This window comes from Ambystoma mexicanum, chromosome 7p (genome assembly GCF_040938575.1).
Source record: "Ambystoma mexicanum isolate Mex_15411 chromosome 7p, UKY_AmexF1_1, whole genome shotgun sequence".
NCBI classification, from domain to species: domain Eukaryota; kingdom Metazoa; phylum Chordata; class Amphibia; order Caudata; family Ambystomatidae; genus Ambystoma; species Ambystoma mexicanum.
In genome coordinates, this window is record NC_090939.1 from 814,477,872 (window position 1) to 814,494,878 (window position 17,007).

General features: G+C 40.5%; 1 protein-coding gene across 2 annotated transcripts in view; it reads left to right on the forward strand.

The window, feature by feature from the left end:
• Nucleotides 1-17,007, forward strand: part of LOC138526336 (G-protein coupled receptor family C group 6 member A-like) — a 420,619-nt gene that overhangs the window by 387,041 nt on the left and 16,571 nt on the right. The gene's annotated exons all lie outside the window — the stretch shown is intronic.

Sequence of the window (17,007 nt, forward strand, 5' to 3'; positions counted from 1 at the left end):
CTGCTTCTTGGTATCGAGATGAGCAGGACCGACCGAGCAGTAAAGGTTGTGGAGCGTCTCACGCAAGTCGGGGTTAGGCATTTCATCTGGCACGACAGGGAATGTAGCCGTGACACCAGTCGCTTGTGGAAAGAAAAGTGATAAAAGGAATAGTAGGAGTAGCCATCCCTTGCATACAGAGCATTCAGCAGCGTGTTGGACATCGGCTAGAACTGTGGGAATTGCTACTGTTGCATATGTAGAATTGGGAGCAGTATAGGTTAGTCCAAAGATCATCGCATAACAAGCAGCAGCAAGGCAAAGAATGGAAAGAACCAGCGGGATGGAGGTCCAGCCTACCTTACCTTAACTTGCAGTGTGGCACAGCGGCGAGGAGCTGCTTTAGGTGGTGTAACCTAGGTTAGAGTAGGGAGCGAGCAGTGATACTCAGAGAGGAGTGGTGGTTATTACTAGGCTGCCATAAGCCCCGGATAGGCTTAAACAGGAGTTATGAGAGACCCTTAAAGGGGTTCCATGGAGGGGGCCGGCATCGCCTGGTGGCTCCCGGAGATTGCATCAAATGAAGAAGGCCTCAGCCAATCAAGCAAGGATTAGCATAAAATCAGGCCACTATCCTCTGCAAGCACATTGTTATCCTGGAACAGCAGAGGGTTTAAACATCTGTTAAACAAAGGCATAGCCAACTGAAAGGAGCCCAGATAATGTGCTTGCAAGAGACATGGTAAAGAGCAAAGCCTGTCTGTGAAGGCTACAAAACCTTGAGCAAGGTTCTCTGCAAAACCTTGAGTGGGTGGTCTCCTGCTGAAAAAGCAAGTAATCTGAGATTTGGATTTGAATAGGTGGTTGTTGAAATCGATACCGACACCAGGTAGGGAGGGTTATGGGTTTATTCAAAGCAAGTACATTAGTAAGAGCCCTGTACCAGCATGACCAGTTGCCTTTCAGCCCAAAGGCCTTCTCACAGAACCCACATATGGAATATGGAACTTGGTGTCCACTCCTGTCTGGGCCTGTGATCATCCATCTGGTCACATTGAACAACATGCTCAGATACCTGATTCAGGTAAGCCCTTGCTGGGCTTCGTACTAGTTTCCACTAAGAGCGGGCTGCTCTGTTCCATCATGGCCGCCGCTGTGGGTTCGAGGCAGTCGAGACCTGCAATACTAAACTGACCTCCTCTGCACAAGGCTGATTGGCTGAGGCTGCCTTCGTTTGATTTGAGCCGGCAAGTGAGGCTGGCCCACTCCAAGGGACCCCTTTACGGTCTCTCACAACTCCTTTCTGGGCCTGTGATCATCCTGGTCACATATAACAACAGGGCTTAGATAGCCTGATTCAGGTAAGCTCTTGCTGGGCTTTGTACTTCCACTCAGAGCGGACTGCTCTGTTCCATCATGGCTGCCACTGTAGCTTCGAGGCAGCCAAGACCTAGACTACTGAACTTCCTGCACATGGCTCATTTTGGGCAATTGGCCTCAGTTCATCATCAGCTTGCTGACTTCTTATATGTTGGCTTTAATCGTGGGCTTCGTTCTTATCGATGTAAAATATGATTGCGTCAATCAAATCGGGTCCTGCGAATTCTAGCTTGTTTGCTGAGTCTATAATGATGTCATCTGTTGATGTATCACAGTAGCTTACTCTCCTCCTTGGTTTAGCCACATTCCTTGCTAAGGCCTCAATCTATTCATTGGCGCTCCTCCTTGCAATGGTGGTTTTGTTAAGTTCCGTAGGAAGGCACGTGACCCATTTGATCTTGGTTTTATTCAATTTTTAATATTTTTTTATTTTTTGTCCATACTAGTTAATTGTTCCCCGGGACCATTGCGCTTGGTCGATTGAGTCTTCCTTTTTATCTTGTTTGTTAAAAGGTTGAAATATGGGGTATTAGGCATCGTCTGGGGATTCATGATCCGTATTATGTTTTTTACTGCTATTTGTTACCCCTGACTCTACTGCTCGACATCTTTGTCCTTGAGGTTTTTCCATGTACACCTTGTTTGTTTGTCGCCCTTTCCTCGATGATGTAGAGGTACTGACCATATCATCTTGTGGTCTCCGGACTGTACTTTGTCTGGTTGGGCTTGTGGTTCTTGCCTTGGAAATTCCCTTGCCAAGTTTACTACGTGTGCCCAAGTTTCTTGTGGCAGGTGTTCTTACTGCCTCCGTAGTCGGTGGGGTTGCCCTTTCAACTTGTTGGTTATTTGGTCTCCTTATTTTGGATTTCATGGAGTTCACAACTAGGCTCTGCAGGACCTTGTCCTTTCACATTATGATGTTATGGTGCTTTTCCTGTCCCGTCTTGTTAGACTCTGACCAAGGTCCCTCTCTCACCAAACCTTTCTTACTATGGGTCACAGTTTCTCTCTCTTTTTCAGAGACCAAAGTTGTCATCCATTTTATTGAATCCAGGAGTGCTGTCATCATTGCTGCATTTTCTCTGTGCTCACCGCTGGCCAGATCACACAGTCGCCTCTGCCAAGTAGACGAGGTTTCAGCTTCCTGGTTTAACCTCTCCTCCACTTTAGAAGTGAATTCCTCATGGAACACCACTTTTCTATGTATCATGGCCAGCAGTGTGGTGTTGTCCTTCATATTCTCATTCGGCACCTAATAAAGCTTAGTGAAGGGGGCCACAGATATTGTCATTGTTATGAATTTGGATTTCTGCAACAATCGATAGATTGTTTTGTTTTGGTCTACACGTTGGCACTTTGGCCTGGTATTTCTGTTTCCACTTTTTGTGTAATTTATCTCCTCAGCTGAGTTACGACACTGCTGTTGTGTATGTGCCCTGGTTCCTTGGCTATCTAGTCTTGCACGCTGCTCGCTGTCATCAAGTTGACTTTGTGATACATTTTGCAGAGGCAGTGTTACTTTAGCAAGCTCTGCTTACAGCCCTTGTTCAGTCTGACTGGAATGTAAACCCTGTCGGTTGACATCAATGACATAATTCGTTTCATGGTAATGGTGATTTCTAGAAGTACTTTTTTCTAAGTTGTCAGACTCCATTACACAGTGCTCCCGCTCCTCCTCAATCTGTATCTGCAGACTTGTTTTATCCCCCGCTGTACACTTGTTCATTTGACAGATATTTGTCTGCAAACATCCCCTAAATGTCATTGTGAGGAAATGTGCACGCAAATCATATTCTTTGAGTTCTTCAGCGATCAACCACTCATTGAAGTGGAAGCACTGAGTCTTTTTGTTTGTTTCTGTCAATGATGTGGACATTTGTCTCATAGGCAAGGATTTTGATGTGTCCAAAACATGATTTGTGCTCAACACAGCTTTCTCCGAAATACCGTCGATTTCAGATTGCCAATGAATTTCGATCGGTAGGTCAACCTGTCTTGATCGTGGTACTCTGTTGAAGTAGCTTTGTTCTTAGCTACACCACTACCCATGATCACAGCTTGGGTATCTTATCTGTTCGATGTCTCATTTGTTGTGCTTAAAGCCTCATTGTCTTGCATATTTAAATGCCCTTTTAAATGAGAGCACTTGTCTGGCACTAACCCATTGTTCGAATGATTTGAAGGAATCAGAGAGTTTGTTTAATCGGTTTTGTGAGCATATGAGGAGTAACTCAGTTTTGTTATCATTTAAGCAAAGGCCATGCTGGGCCATCCAGGCCTGGATGGTTTGGTAGATTTTATTCAATGTTTTTGAGTCAGTGTCATACGTACCTGTAATAGGGATGAGGATTTGGGTATCATCTGCATAGTTGGTGTAGGTGATACCTAAGTCATCGAGAAGGTCGAATAGGGGCTTGTAAAGATATTGTAGAGTGTGAGGGGGATGCAGGAGCCTTGAGAGACTCCACAGGTGACTGGGGCAGGCAATGCTGCAGTGATAGGTGAGAAGACCCTTGTGGTTCTGTTAGTCAGGAAGGACTGTGTCCAAAGTATAGCTTTGGTTGAGAAGTGGGCTGCCGTGGAGAGGTGTTTGCAAAGTAATTTGTGGTTGACTAAATCAAAAGCTCCTGAAAGTTCCAGCAGGTGGAGTAGCGCTAGGTTGCAGTTATCTTTGATCTCGCCAATTTGTATTTTTAATTCCAGGAGTGTTGATTCAGCGCCATGCCCTGGATGGAAGCCCAATTGGCCAAGGCCTAGGAGGGTGTTAGATTCCAAATGGTTTTGGATTTGCTGATAACCTCTCTGACCAGTATTTTAAGCAGGAAAGGTACTGCTGTGATGGGTTAGTAGTGTGTGGGAATGTTGGGGTCTAATGTAGGTTTCTTCAGTAATTGAGGACCCACGCATCTTTGATGTTGGTTGGGACTGTGCTTGTTTCGAATGAGGCATTGATCAAGGTTGTGATGAATAGGTGAAGTTTGGCAGCGCAGTTTTTAATGAGCGAGGCTGGACAGTTATCACCTCGACATCTGGAAAGCGTATGGCTTGTGATAATTTTCAAGACTTCTGTTGTTTTGATTGGGGCGAATTCAAGTTGTTTATTGGTATTCTGGGGGGTGTGTGTGCAAAGTCCTGCTGAATTTGGCAGGTGTTAAATTATTTTTTTTTAATTAAATTTTCATTTGTAGTAGAATGATTTTGTCAAGGAGTGCATTTTGTATATCTTTGCACCAGGCAGTGTCTTTAAGACACGATTCTTGGCGTGGCACTGGCGATTCAAGTTCTCGTAGAATGGTCAAGAGCTCCTTAGTGCCGGAGTTTGCTTTGGCAATTCTCTCATTATAAATCGCACTTTTGGTTTGGAGGATAGCGAGTTTATAGTTTAGAGGTGACAGTAAAGATTTCTTTGTTGGATTCTGTGGGGGATTTTTTCCAGTTGGATTCAGCAGTTCTCTTGGTACTGCGCATCGTTTTGAGGTTTGGGGTTTACCAGGAGTTTAAGCGGGCTAGCGGTTTAGGTTTGCGCATGCTCAGAGAGCTACTTTGTCAATGGCGGCTAGGAGAGTTTGATTATATAACTCTACTATAGCCGAGGGGTCACTGGTATTATTAATCGGGTAACCAGTAATGGGGCGCATCAATGCTAGTAGCTTCTCTGCTGTGATGTTGCGAATATTTCTAGATAGTGCGGCTGGTGCCTGGGGAGGGGTAGTATCTGCAGAAGAATTCTTCGGGTGGTGAAGGAGATGACATGATGGTCCGACCTAGGGCCTGGTGTGTTAGAGAAGATGTTGGTATTGCAGTTAAGATCGGCCAGCCAGTCAATGGTACGACCTTTGATATGGGTGGGGTTGATGATGCGAACACTGTGACCCAAACCGAATTATTGGAGAGTCAATTGCTCGCTCTAACTGGGGTTTACAACACGGCTTGGTTCAGCTGGCCCTTGAACTGCTGTCTTATCAATCGCACATCAATACAGACCAAGATCAAAAACTTTGATGACAGTCGCCCACCGAATCGAACTGCTAGAAGGTCACTCATCGACCCCTCCCAGTGGCTAAAGCCTGACTCAGCCTTGCCAACTGCAAAGCGTTCCTTGGACTGCCAGACCTGCATCTTTGAAGAGCCTCTCTCCCAGCAGATGAATAAAACACTGAAGTGTGATGGCTGGCAGGTAATGAATGAATCACAAACCACTGAAAAATGTCTGGGCAAATCTCCAGGCCATTTTCTTTTCAGCCTGCCATATGTTTACAGAACGGACAGGACCATATGTAAATCATACCTGGTCCTACCCTACAATGGGGGCAGTCCATTCCCAACAGTTCAGAACAAGACCGCAAGCAACCTCATACATCTTTATTTTTATAAAAAAATGTCATCCATACAGATTTAAAGCAATTAGTGTAAAACAAACAAAATCTTCATATCTCTTTAAAAACAGACAAATATATTTTTATGAAAATAAGTCAAAAATTAAAACTATTGTCTTAAAGCGAGACTAAACGTTTCCTCTTCATGTTATAACATATTTCATGCATCATAGAATATGAAAAATAAAATCATAACATGGTCTAAGCCCATGATAAAAAATCCATTTCATAATGGGGAACACCATGACCAGATTTACTTAACTTGGAAGGAATGCTGCAGGTTAAAACGAGTGGATGTAATCAAGTCAAGGAAAGGAGCCAGCAAGAACGACATTAAAGATGTAATTGTGAGATGTCACCGGCAGTCGTGACAGAGGAAGTTATTGAAAGTTCAAAGATGACTATGAGGAAGGCAAGGAAAAGAACAAAAAAACGCCTGAATAGAGGGAAAGTCCAGAAGGGAGACCTAACTGATTGGGTTAGATAACCTAATGTGCAATCTGGCAATTCAGAGGAATTAGAACTCCAACCTAATGCGGCACAAACCAAAATGTCTTACAGCAAGGATGAAGAATTGTACTGTTCTCTCCAGAGGGGGGAATGACTCGCTCGATTCAAACCTGTAAATAGTTGGATGTTGCAATATTAGTATTGTAAGGAATGTGACCTCTAATAACAGTAGCAGTCAACCCATCACCATCATATCCTCATCCATAATATCAAATCTTTTTCTGAATTCTACACTGACAACTTTGGATTGCTCTCATATCTTATGCCTGTTTTCATTAACCCCTTCTCTTAGAGTCTTGAGTTCAAAGGACATTCAATATATTGAATTTATAGACAATACTGAGGTCCCCACTACGTGTGTCCATTGCATATTGCCTATAATAGTGAATATAATATTGTTAGCACCCTCTTCGAAGGGCAGGAATGGGGGGGTAATGGCACGGCAGACCTAGTTATAGGCCCGGGCAAAGCAAGGACCTAAAACGAGTGCACTGGGACATTACACCCCGTTCCTGCCATGGGAAAAGGGTGCTCACGCTAGTAGCACCCCGAGTTACCGAAGCAGTGAACTGGGGTGTTAAAAAAGAATTTTCATTCAAAGAACAGGACGTGTGTGGCATCCCATTAATTAAATGAAAATACCGTTCCAAGATGGGTGGCATGGTTATGGAAGGCGGGCCTCTCTTCCATTTGCATGGTGGGCCAAACCAAGAAGGAGAGAAACTGATGCAGCGGCATCATGTGCAGCCTCCACAATCAGGTAAAGTGGGCCTGGGAAGTGGGGCTGGGATAGGTTAAAAAAAAAAAAGTTGGCAGAGATGGCGGCCCACTCCGGCAGAGGCAGCCTGTGGGTTCCACGGAACATGGGCTGAGATCAGAGATTTCAGCCTGCGATCCGTGAGACCTGATTGGCTTTACCCCCCAGCCTGGGTGCTAATAAAAGATCACACACCAAGCTTTCTGAGACTGGAATATGACATTGATCAGAAGGCACCAGAAATGAAAGCACCAATATATGATCTCGGCTCAAGATAACAGCAACTAAGAGCGGATGGCAGGTATAATCAGATATGAAAACAACTATGGAAAATGAGAAACAACATTGCTTCGCTACCTTTCAAGAGGCCTTGACAGCTAAAACTAACCACTTGGAACACCAGGGGCCACAGTCATCTAGTGCAACACCTCAGGGGTTATGATAGATTCATGGATGCAGACATCGTCCTTGTGCAGGTGAGTTGGCTAACATTCCCTTTTGTATATTGATGGGTTTTGTTTATACCAATACACGGGGGCAAAAAGCCCCAGAGGGTGCACAGTGGGTGGTCTCTTGGTGGGAGTGAAGGCTTGTCTAGCATCATTTGAAGTAGTAACATTCGAGTGTCCCTTCTTTTTAGTTATGATTGAAATAGATGATAACTTAACGAAAAGGAGAATATTATTGTGTAATATAAACAATAACCCTGGAGGGGAAGAAATGGGAAATATCATGCTTAATCTGACCGATCTCCTACTATTTATGACGATAGCACTAATGACATGTTTGTGATAGGCAGGGATTTTAATGCTCACTGTATAGACAATAATTTGCTAGGCAAATTTGGCCATTTCAAATATAAAAGTATTATGCTCCAAAGCAATATAAATAGGCAGGGCAAGAAATGGGGAGAATTCCTGGAAGATTGGAAATGGTAATGTTAAACGGTCGTGTGGACGGCGATTACCCTGGGAAGTATACTTGGAAAATAGGGAACTCTAAAGCCACTCTTGATTATCTATTAACTAACATTAAAACCCTTTCTTCAATATACACCATGGAGAGTAAATTTAATGACTTTGTGATCATGCGTTAATGATTTTAATAAGTGAAAAGCAAGTTGTAGATGAACGCAGCATCAAAACTTTGTACATGGTAATTAACAGAGGAGGTAATAACAATGGTTGGACAGAGAAGAACCTCAAGGCTATGAGCAAGTGTGTCGATGGGGTACATGGCGAAATGCAACAGGAGTGTACCCATGAGGACTCCAATACACTCATGAAGCAAAGAGCTAATTTGACATTGCAGTTTCTTTCGATTTCGAGAAACTGTACTGTCAAAGAAGGGAAACCACACACTGGTATCTTGAAATGCCAAGAGACAACTAAGGAAAGAAATCAGACAAGCATACAAGATGCACACAAATGGAATAGACGGGTCAACACAAATTAGCTATTTAAAGAGTAGATGTAATTATTGGCTAAGTATAATGATTGGCTAAGGAGACACAGATATGCGACCATAACCATGGAATGGCAGAACATGTTGGCAGTATTAAAAAAGACTGACACCAAAATATTCAGTAGTCTGATAAATAGAGCAAGAGAGAAGAGAGCCTTCACAATAGTGAACCCCATAGGGCAAGGCGAGTGGATACAATTTGTAAAATCTAAATATGGAGAGAAGACTATGCAGGAGGAGTTATTTAGGCCCAACAACATGATTTTTACTAAAGATGACACACTTTACACCATACTTAGATTAAACAATTCAAGAGCTCTGGGCCCAGGTGGTCTGGCTAATGTGGAGAAATCCAGAATTCTGGGTTTCTGTTCTGTACTTCTTCTTTAAAGCAGTTGTGGCCTGCAGCATCATTCCTGACTCATGGAAAAACACCTTTCTAATTCCTTTTTAAAAAAAGGGTATCAAGAAAGAACCCGTGAATTACAGGTTATTAGCTCTTCTGGACATTCCAAGCAAAATATTTGCTCATACTTACTAAAAGAAATTAGGGCCTGGGCTGATAGGGAAACCTTGTTAAACCCCTTTCAGACCGGCTTTGGGTCCGGTTCTTCTACAGTACATACCATTCCAGTGGTAAATACTTAAATACAGGATGCCTGTGTCAAGACAAAGCCACCGCTGTATGCATTGTTTGTTGATTTCCGAGCAGCCTTTGACAGAGTTAATAGAGAGATGTTGGGGAAGAAACTCCAACACAAAGCTCTCCCGAACACCTGCTAGATTATCTGAAGCTACTGCACGCTGATACAAGGGTGCAGGTCAGGCTGAATAGTCAGAGCATATTTTCCCAAGAAATACGAACGTATGGAGGGGCAAAGCATGCTTGCATATTGGCACCATGCTTTTCCCTTATACCTGCGGACCTATATGTCTCTCTCACAGATCCTGACAAATGTCCTCCTACAATAGGTAATAAACACATTATCTGGCTTGCCCATACCAACAATGTTATCATTTTAGATCATACCTATATTGGGATTAAGACAAGCGCCATTAGGCTGTGTGAGTATGCTAAGGATATTTACTTATGAATGAATATGGGAAAAATTAGGTTTATGAGATTCGGCATGACTAAATGTTCAAAGCAGGTGTTAGACTTGCAGTGTGAGAAAATACTGAGATTAAATAACTATTCGCATTTAGGATACGAGGTAATTAGGAAAGATTGCTGCAAAGAACTAATAGAAAGTAAACAACGCAAAGCTCTGCTACTAATGACGGTTATCAACACATTTGCATCAAACACAGCTGGATAGAGCCTACATGGTATCCTTTTGGCTTACAATCAAAGCTTTGTTGCAATGCTTATGAATGTATTACAGATAAGTTATGGAAATCACACAATATGGCTAAACAAAATTGTGGGGTGTCTATGGAGAAAGACATAGGGCTTGGGCAAAGCATACCCATTGAAGCTATTCGCCTTGAGCTAGGCTTGACATTAATTCACACATGTGTTATCATTAAAACAAAAATGTTCATTATGCATAAAAGCAATGTCCAATCCGGTATGCCCTTTACTAAAACTACGAGGGATGGCTATGAATAGTAATACCACCACTGCGCACTTTAAATATAAAGAAGGTTGTGAAAAATATTTCCAGCAGAGCTAAGGAATGGGACCGGACTTGTAATCTGGAACACATGTACTACTTAGATAGCATGCATGACTCTGCAAGGCTGAATCAAAAATATCTAAGTGCCCACAGATATCTGATATTGTTCCCTTCTCGTAGTTTTAAACGCTCCATATTGTTCATTAGAATGAACAGATTGCCCATCCTGGTGGTGGTCGGGCCTTGGTAATGCTGTCCCCTTAATAAACGCTACTGTCGTATATGCAAAAACAAGAACAAACTGGAGACGAACAGACATTTACTGATGCAATGCCCCAGGTTAAGAAATCTATATGAAATATTTCTGGTTCGATTTGTGCACACCACAGAACGCATTCAGGAAGACCAATTTTGGGCCTGCTGCCACGAATGCACTAATCTGTCACTGGCTCTAGACATGGGGATACTTCGGTCAGTCATATACAAGGACTTAAAGCCAATGAATATGCATACAGGGTATGACAAAGGAAATAGGAAGATTACATCTGCAGAATGATTACAAAGAAATAACTCTGACATAAGATTCAAATGTAGGTTGCATTAGCAGCGATCAATTGTTAAGCACTAAACACCCTAACTGCAATCATATATGTTCAAATGCCAAATAAGGACCTGTAGAGTCTCAATGTCATGCAATGTAAGCTAATGTAACATGAGCCACAGGAAGAAAATGTGGGTACAAAAGAAGGGTTTTATTAAATTGTATAATAGATCAGTGTATCGACGATTATGTAAATACAATATTATGGTTTTAATTGCACCATAATTTTTATATAGATAAGTCTTTTTGTACTGTAGCAAAAAGCGACATTTTAAAAATGTGATAGTGTGAAACATTTAATAATAAACTGCAAACAACTTTAATAATACAAAAATAAAAAACATAACATTATCACTCCTGATCCAGTGAGCACCATCTAAATAATATTATTCAACCTGACAACAATAGTCCATCAAATGTGCACCAGTAAATCCATTGGTAGGGTCAAGATACAGCCTTTCGCCATCCAAAAACCTCTCAGTACCCATAGCGGCCCTCCATTGGATCTAGTTTAGATACTTAGTTCAAAATCATTCTTCCCACAGACAGATGTCCACAACTGACTTCAACAGTGAGTTTCTTGTCCTAGCAGAGACCATTGCCTCCTGAAAAAAGGAAAATCTTTAATAAGGGTGACAGGAATCCGGAAATAAAAAACATCATTCTGCTGTTTTAATCTCTAACAATTAACCTAAGGATTCAAATACAATCCTCCTTCTAAGTCTTTTTTGACCATTGAGGGCCATTCATTTTTCTCAAGTCTCTCAAGAAGTAATCTTTTATATACCTTCATGACATGCTCCAGCCCACGGTGTTAAATCCACATTCTGTAACACTAGTTTCTTATGATAATTCCAAAGACAGTCCTTACCACAGGACAAGATAATCCACATTGTAATCTATTGAATTGATGTCCAAAGTCTAGCACTCTTTCCACAGATCACCATTTCATCAGTGAATTAGCTCCATGGCAAATGATTAATCAATTCCAATCTGGCCTCCTTGCAGACTTTCTGTGCATATGGGCGCTCCCACATGAGATGTCTTGAAGACTTTCCAGCACCATACCGTTCTCTGAGAAACACTGGGCTCTGGTTTAAAGACATCCTCTACTTGCTACATCATACTGGCAGAACTGTGTGAACTGCTTACTAGCACAAATCCTGGTGGGCATTCATAAACCTGTTCGGGATGCTATGTTTCCCTGGCAAAATAACCTGAACTGGTTTTACTATAGGTTTACTGAGAATAAGAGAAAGAACAAGTTTAAAATGCTACAATATTTTCTTTTCTTGGTTACAGAGGTCATTCTGAGTTAGAAATATTTTCAACCATTACATATTTGTATGCACTTTTAGAAGTAAACACACATTAAAAGTATTTGACAAAACATGCTGCATCATTCTCACAGAAATAAAATATCTCAGAAATAAAATCAGATCTTTGATGTCCTCCTTGTTAAAAGCAAAAAACTATTCTTGGAGATAAAAAAACAGTAAGATATAATAATACTTAATTATCACAGATTTCATCATGATATGTTAAGCATCCTATGTCAACTCTCTCATTTGCCAGTATCCAGACCATTTTGCAGTTTTGTCCACTTTCTCATCCCAGATTTTGGTCCCACCACCCAATGCAGCACATTTTACTTCTAAATTCTTTATACACGCTGAAACCACTTTCAAACATATATTCGGTGGATGTGTCCATTGTCCGTACAAAATACGGTCACGCTTTTCAACATTTACTTTTCAACCAGACACACCCCAAAATCATTCAGACTGTTTAATCACTCTTTGAACTGAAAAATAATCCATATATAAAACATTAAGATCATCCATATAAATCATACATCTACATCGAGTACAACCTCCTCTTGGAACATACACCCCTGTGACACCCTTATCTTCTAACAATGTCTTCCCCACTAATTCCATACAAGAGGCAAACAACAATGCTGACATAGGACATCCCTGCCTGTCAACATTTATGATTGCCGTCCCTTCACTCAACCACCCCATCCAACAAAATAGTGTTCACGCTCTCTGCATATTTACTGTGTACCCAACTAACAAACAAAGCAGTGAAACCCAAGGCTTTTAACATTTTAAACACAGACTTGAACCTTTTTATCATATGCTTTATTCTGGTCCAAATTGATTACACATACCATCAACTTTCTTTCCAACATACACCCAATTACATCTCCTGTTCAAATTAAACTATGATAAATCGTTCTTCCTTGAATTGCAGACTTGCTCTTCATGTATTAGTGAAGATCACATTTTCATGTACAAATGATGTACATTAAGTTATAGGTCTCCAAATTCTCAAATCTGTTTTTTCACCTTTCTTTAACAATAATGAAACACATAATATCATCTGCATTAATAAAGGAATCTTACCCAATATTCTAATCTTCTTAAACAGAGGAAGAAGATCATAATGTAAAAAAAATCCTTGGGTGCTTCATACAATTCTGTTGGTAAAACATCAATACCTGGATTGTTGCCATTTTAAATGCATCAAACGCACCTGACAGTTTTTTAGCTTAAAGATGTGTCACAAGCTTGTTTTGCTGATTCAGAGATAAGCTATTATTAAATGTGCACACATCATATTCTATTATGTTCATCTATCTTCTGAACAACATATACTTTGACATACAATTGTTTGGCAATGGCCCATATTTCTCGGGTTTTCCTTAGAACAACACCATGTCCATCTTTCAATCATGTAATTACTCGCTGTGAATTGGCAATTTATTTTTAGAATAACTTAGTATAGGTTTCCTTCTGATCAATAAAATCTGCTCTGCTTTGACACACAATTTGATTACGCCTTTCCTGTGCCAGCAACAACACATTTTCTTTAACCAATGCAAGTATTGCAACAAAACATGCTCCTTCCAATCTAACTAAGCTTTCAGTTTTTCCATTGATACACTCTGATCCATAATTATATTTTAAACAAAAGGCAACATTCAGATTTCAGATTTTAAAAAGGCATTAGAAGGACCTCCATTTCTCATATTCTTTTTTTTTAAATCCTTTCACTTTTCATCATGTAGCTGTTTTACATTCAGTTTGTTATTTTAAAAGCAGCAGTGCAGAAAATGAAAGTGTAAAATTGCTTTTACGTTTCCATTTCCCGCTTCAGCTGACTTTCCAGTGGTTCTGATGTGTAGGAGTGCAGCAAAGCAGATATAGCATCTCTGCTATGCTTTCCTCCTTTTCTTGGGAGTTTTGTTTTATGCATGCATGAGATTTTCATTCAGGCTTGAAATAAACAGTTTTTAATGCAATTCTGATTCCATTGGAATCCGTCATAAAAACGTGCCTCCAAAATGTATTTCTCAAAGCGGGTAGTAAAAGTGAAGAGTAAAGACAATTTGTCTTTGCTTTACTCTTAATTTTTCCACTCCTCTTTGAGAGAAAAGAAAATAGTTTGTAGAGGACCAGCAACACGTACCCTGCTTGCAATTACCATATGTTACAAAATGACCCCTTACATTTTCAAATGCCTTTTCCATAAGGAATATTTTTTCACACCAAAATATTACATGCAAGTATATAATGATCCAAAGAAATACGGGAATTATTTCACTTTTGCAACATACTCTTTTTTTCCGAAACAAAAGTAAATTCAATTTCAGATCTATGATACCTGTAAGGAAAGATCCTTGTGTATGTGGCACTCTGGAATTTACATTTCTGAAACAATCATTCAATATAAAATCTTTCCCTATTTCTTGTAAAAATCCTGACAATTTATTCATTGGAGCCACTCACAATTTCTCATACTCCGTTGTACACACATTAAAATCCCCTGTTAAAAGTACACCTCTACGTGTCAACACAGAAGCTTATAAATCTTGAAAAAAACATCTTTCACATTTGTCTGAGACAGTACAAACTATGATTAAAGACACATCAGTTCCCAAAATTTAAATCTATTCTTAAAATTCTCCCTTCATTTAAAACTACACATTCTGGTGTAGTGATATTCCCTTTTTCACTAATATTGCACCAAACTATTGCTACTTGTGTTTGACCGTGCCCAGAAAAAAATATGTTTTAAAATAATTGTGATTATCAGCAAAAGATCTACATATCCCTTTAAACAAAATACATTCCCACATTGTAATATAAATATCTCAACATTATATTACATCTAATAGGAGCTTTATTGTTTCGGATGATCAAGATTACAATGTGTAGGTCTATAAAAAAACAAATTCTTAAAAATACAATACATTAGACTGATTAGGAACAAGGCCCCATCTGTACTGAATTTTTAAAACATCACAAATCAGTATCTGCCAAAACAGTTCACTCTCCAGAGCCCACATCACAGCATATTTTTAAAGACTTAATGGGCTCCCTACACCCAGCACCCTGGTCATCTTTTGATCTCCTCTTGCCGCATCCACTTCTTTTCCACACTCATTTTCTGGCACTTCCCATGAACAACCATATTTTTGTTGTTATTTTGACACATAGTTGTAATAGACACTACATCATTACCGTTTCTGTTTCATTCACCTTGCCCACACATTTTTTCCAATTCATCCTGCTCCAATTCACACGCAGTTTGTCTTTTACTCTCATTGTCCACACCTTCCATAGCCATCAGCCCCTCCTGTACCTTCACATCACAAAAAACCTCTTCACTTTCATGTACCCCTGACCTCGCCTCTGTCAGGCTAACATTTACCATTTTTTGTACCCTGCATTCTCATTATCAATAAATTAATCATCCTTGCATCTCTCTAACCCTTCCCCATTCACAGTTCATGATGATACATTTGCAGCATATTCTGCAGTCTCCATAATCACGGATGTTCATGATTTACTTGAATCCAAAATGACGAGGGAGGAAAAAAACAAAAGTTATTTGTTTGAAAATAACTTTCGCTTTTTTTCTCCCGTTGACATTTTAGACAACCCGCTCACGCCCATCCCCTTACCTACTCTTTGCTGCATGCCGCTGACTTGCTGTGTCCATGCAACGACTGTTCCCTTCACTTCCGTGATCGGGAACGGGAACCGCAGTGTCCTCTTTTTTTCACAACTTTGTTTTTTGGGAAGCAGGGGACACCCCCGCAATCCCAGAAGCCATTACAGTGAACATGGGTGCGGGGGACACCCCCGCAGCCCCTTCACCCCCTTGCTCACTGTAATGGCACCAAATGGGAGACTTGATCGAAATGTTCATATTGTCGAAATTCAATCAAATCTCCCATTTGTTTTAATACATTCTATTTTTTATACAGATTCCCATAATAACCAGCGAAACTTTAAGGGCATGCTCAAATGACAAGGAACAACCCCTCTATTAATGATCTACTTTACCACATCAATTGCATCTCTCGAACTCTTAACACTACTTTTGCTAAATAACCCATTTGCCCGCAATTTGAACAGATAATGTTTTCACACTCATGTGAAACATGTCCATCTTCTCCGCATTAGTGACAAACATTTGCTGGACCACTATAGAAAAGGAAAACTCGATTCATGCCCAACACAAATGATGGCGATCAATGCCTCTTCCCACCTTGTCCATGATCATAGATTGCCAAGTTAACATATGCTGGCCAGGTACAACCCACACGCCATCTGCATCAATCACTTGACCACATGTACGACACTATACAAATGTCTTTTTAACCATGCTCCAAATCATGCTCTGAAACAGTCTCATTATACAATTTTAAAATAACAAACTTAATACTTGTTTCTATCAAAGATACCCCATTAATGCTCTGTGATTCAGAATCATCTTTTTTCTGCTGGTAAAATATCCCAAAGTCGCGCTTTCACTACAAAGCTCACATCCAGGCATTACCACTAGAGCAATCAAACAAAATAAATCAAACACATCCATTGCAATGCTTTTCCAACATTACCATTCAAAATTCTAATGTAGACATCATCAATTGTTCTTCTCAAAAAGTATATTTGCTACGTCAAGAAAAGCATACACAACACTGTTTCACCTCTTACCTTATCTCTACAAGCCCATTGCTATAAAAGGATACAGAACATGTTGCAAAGAAAAAGAAGAGAGCGCTGACTGCCACTAAGCACTCACCCAAATCGAGATCCAACAAACACTACTGGCAACTACTGTGCCAAAGGAAAGCAAAGTTCAGACAGTGTAAACAATGTACCACCTCCAACGCCTTCTGTTATATCAATTAATATTATGATTATTAAGTTTCTTGTAAAGCGCAACACGCCCAGAGGCCTCAGTGTGCACAAAAAGCAGGAAACAAACTAACAAAAACAGAGCAGGCAAATATGAGAGTCGGGA